We start from the raw sequence: 3,975 nt of genomic DNA on the forward strand, positions 1-3,975 counted from the left end.
ACCTCCTATGCTAACCGAAGATTTTGAGCTACAAGTTTCCCTTGAAGTTGTGTTAGGAGTAAGGTGGAAAGGAGACCTGAATGCTCAAGAATGGCTAATTAAATGGAAGGGTCCTCCGAATAGTGAGACGACTTCGGAATCAAAATTGAACATAAGACAGAAATTCCCATCTTTCCACCTTGAGGACAAGGTGCACTTTGAGAGGAGCGGTAATGTAAAACCTCACATTGTATTTATCTATAAGAGGAGGGGCAAAAAGGGAAAGTCACACAAAGAAACAGTTAAGGGGATAGTGGGAAATGATGATATGTTTGCAAGAAGCACAATAGAAGAGGAGGCCGTTGGAGGAGGGACCACAAGAGGCTAAACAAAAGGGGGAAGGCTGGAAGCAAGGAGGGAGGCAAGAATTTGGTTCTTCATGGAGAGGTTTTCAGCATCTCTCGAATACCAAGCTGGGGATATTTGAGCTTTATTGATTTTCTGAGTGTTTATTTTCCCCATTCCTTATTCTATTTCTGTTTGGGACTCTTTCGAATCTGGTTGTTGTTAAGAAAAGTTTTATTCAATAAGAACATTGAGCTATTTGATTCGTTCTCTGTTCTTTTTTTCATATTGCCATCTGTTTTCTCTCTCGATTGGAAGCTGAATAGGAAGGGAAACAGAACAGGGGCCTAACACATTCATAGTTTTTTAAATCTTTATTATTTATTGTTCTTAGCTCAATGCCCTAATTTTTCTGTTAAGTTTGTTTTTCTCCACATGTTTACTCTTGGAATGGAGTAAAGAGTAATGTAGAGTAATATTGTTAGTTCAATCTTGAAGAGATTATGAACTAAATGTAACAAGTTTCTTTCATTTCCTCCCATCTCACAAAAACATGTAGAAATCTTTTAAATTTTTATTTTGGTAAAACATTTCTTCTAGTTGTCTATATTACTAGGTTTACAAATGGATGTTAAGACATATTTATGATTTACAGATTCATTACAAACGGAGCTACATTCAATTTAAATATATCATATTAGCTCTTACTGTTATCTCTATAGTGTTTTCTGTCATGACAAGAAATAAATTTTGTCATCTTCCATTGTTGAAAGTGAGATGTCTAACTTCTTTGTAGCTTGCATTCTTCTATTAATTAGGAGTAGGTTGCTATTCTATTATATACTAATTTTAAAATTTTATCAAAACTTGATTTTAGGTGGTCGTGAGGCTTAAACCTACAACCAACCCCACAACATTGTTGAAGTTAAAAGTTTATGAAACTACATTAATTTGGTGAAGAAAAGAGAGATATTGAGCTAATCTTCTATAGGTTTTTCAAAGATTAATGGTCCCATATGGTGGTCATAGTATTTTTTTTTTTTTTTTTTTCAGTTAAATGGGTTGTGGGTGTTCTTGTAGAATGTGTTTCTCTACTTTTTTTTCCCTTCTAATTGTCATTTTACTACTAGTAGATTTGATTATTTCAATTATGACTTGACTATGGGGTTGATATTTTTCTAGGATCAGTTTAGATTAAAATTAATAATTTGTTCATTTTAACTTATAAAGTTTCACGTAACATGTGCATCTTTGAATATTAGTGTTATGTACAATAAAACTTAGCTAATTAGTTGTAGAGACTGAACATACAAGCTAAATTGACTATTATAAGTACTTCTTCACTTGATTGTAAAGTTATTGTTTGTATGAAGAAGGGGCAGATCTCGAATGATTCCATGTTGTGGTCATAGTTTGTTTGTTTTGTGTAATGTATCTAGTTCTGTGCATGATTGTCATAGCATAGATAGAGACCTAATTGACTATGCTATCGCATTTCTCAGTGGCCTGCATTTGAAAATCCTTTCCTAAAAACCCACAAAATTCAGATGTGTTTTCTAGTTATAACAATTCATTGCAATATTTTCTTCTCCTTCTCTTCAATGTCACAAAGGTTTATTAGATGATGAAAACTTATAGTTTAAGTCTACAAAGTTTTTGGGAAAGCTAGCAAAAACAAAATCCAATCAACCAAGTTTGCCATGTTAATGGAAGGTCAATATCTTGATAGCCTCATCTTCATTGGAATAACAAAACATGAGAACGTTTTGTGAGCATCTTCAGTCAAAAGATATGGAAGATTGGTTAGTTCCAACATTACTTAAACACCTACTTTAGATGAGCATCTCCATTGAACTCATGTTATGAAAAACATAATGGCAGAATTAGTAGACGGCCTTGAAATGAAAGAAGGAGAATACAAATTTGTGTGGTTAACCAAGCTCCTTGGGGATGTTTCAATGTTGACAAAGCTCCTTGTGAATATTGACATTCAAAGAGGTCTGATTTTAATCATTCTTTAATTTATTCTCTCATTTTGTACTATAATTTTTATCTTCGATTTTGAACAAATTTTGTCTTTATTTCTATAAGTTGTGTTTGTTTGAGAGTCTAACGCTCCATCTTGTGAAGGGCACAATCTCACCTTCCTCTTGAGTTACTCATATTTCCATTAATATACATTTTAGAGTTAGTGATCGTTGCCACACCCCCAATTTTCATTACTTTAACGGTCATGTTCAAATCAAACACATAGTTGAGCCTTGTCAATTAATATTCTTATGAAATTCTTTCCATATATGTCGAAAGAAAAACATAATTGGAAGATGCTTATATTCTGTTGGTTAAAAACTGATCAACGATGTGATCTTGCTATGCTAAATTGTTGTTATATTGTTAACTTTGCATACGTAGTGGGTAATCATTTTGAGGTTGTTGATGTGGTTTGGTGATTGTTGTATTTATATTATTCATGAGACTAATGTGATGACTTATTTATTCCTTCACATATATATTTACTGTGTGAGTGTAGAACTTTGAGATGTCATTTTTTACTATCACACCATGAACTTTTGTTAGATTGTTTGGGTCATAAAATATTGGAAAAGTACTGTTAGTATGGTTGGTTATTTTGAGAGGGGTTCATCTGTAGGATTAGTTAAGAAATAATCTGATATTTACATGTATCTATGTATGCTCAATATAGAATTGATGTTTAAATGGTTGGCATTAATTATTTAGTGTCCAATTCTTTAGTGTCCTTTTATGATTTAATCATTGTCTCCTTGTGTGAAAAAAAAGTGTTTCGTGGATTCATTTCGAGTTCATGAGATTTCTACTTCATGTTTTTGAGTTAGTGACATTCATTTTATTATTGTTCTGTGTATTGTTGGCAACTTTAAACCACACATTTGCGTTATGATATATATATGTTAATTCATAAGTTTGCAAGTCTCACTACCTTGTTTAGTATAGTTGGTAGTGGTTTTGTGTTGCTCCTTTTGTTTTTATATAATATAATTTATGTTGGGATGATTGCAGGATATTGTTGGCTAATAAGTGATTTTTTTTTTTTTTTAAGAAAAGATGTGTTGGGTTCACAAATCTGGGATGTTCAGTTATGTAATTTGTTGTTTTGGTTTGGTGTCAGTAGATATCTAAATAACTTGTGCTATTAATTTAATAGGTTTCTTTTATTATGTTTGTTTATTTAATATGTGTCTATATTTTTTGTTTACTAGGTATCAATCAAAAGGTACAAATCAACCTTCAAAAGAAATGTCTATTGGGAGAAAAATGGAATCTTTGGGAACATTACTTTATTTTATATCATTTGTATACTTTGTTCTAGGAAATGACAACATTGTTTTTTTTTTTTTTTTTTGTAATTTTAATAGATTTATAAAATTTCAATAAGGAATGAAAGCCATGGTTTGAATGTGTTATCAAGTATCTAATACATGTGGGTTGAGCTTGGGTCGCAAGTTTATTTTTAACATAAATATGAAAAATGATATACAAATATTATTGTTGATTAAAAAATTTGTACCTTTTATAGCCATGAGCAAAACTATAATAAAATTTATATAGTGAAAAAGAAGTGCTATCAAAAGATTATTATAGTAAATATAGCGGTTAGAAAAGACTATATAA

The 3,975-nt window shown here is 31.2% G+C and overlaps 1 long non-coding RNA gene across 1 annotated transcript; it reads left to right on the plus strand.

Moving 5' to 3' along the window:
* The first annotated feature begins 319 nt into the window (after positions 1-319).
* On the plus strand, positions 320-3,633 carry LOC120078621 (uncharacterized). The gene is made up of 3 exons (XR_005482049.2): positions 320-2,126; positions 2,206-2,322; positions 3,564-3,633. It is a non-coding gene; the product is annotated as an uncharacterized LOC120078621 (long non-coding RNA).
* The last annotated feature ends 342 nt before the right edge of the window (positions 3,634-3,975 follow it).

The sequence above is a fragment of the Benincasa hispida genome, chromosome 5 (genome assembly GCF_027475165.1).
Source record: "Benincasa hispida cultivar pf3 chromosome 5, pf3_genome.v1.1, whole genome shotgun sequence".
Taxonomy (NCBI): domain Eukaryota; kingdom Viridiplantae; phylum Streptophyta; class Magnoliopsida; order Cucurbitales; family Cucurbitaceae; genus Benincasa; species Benincasa hispida.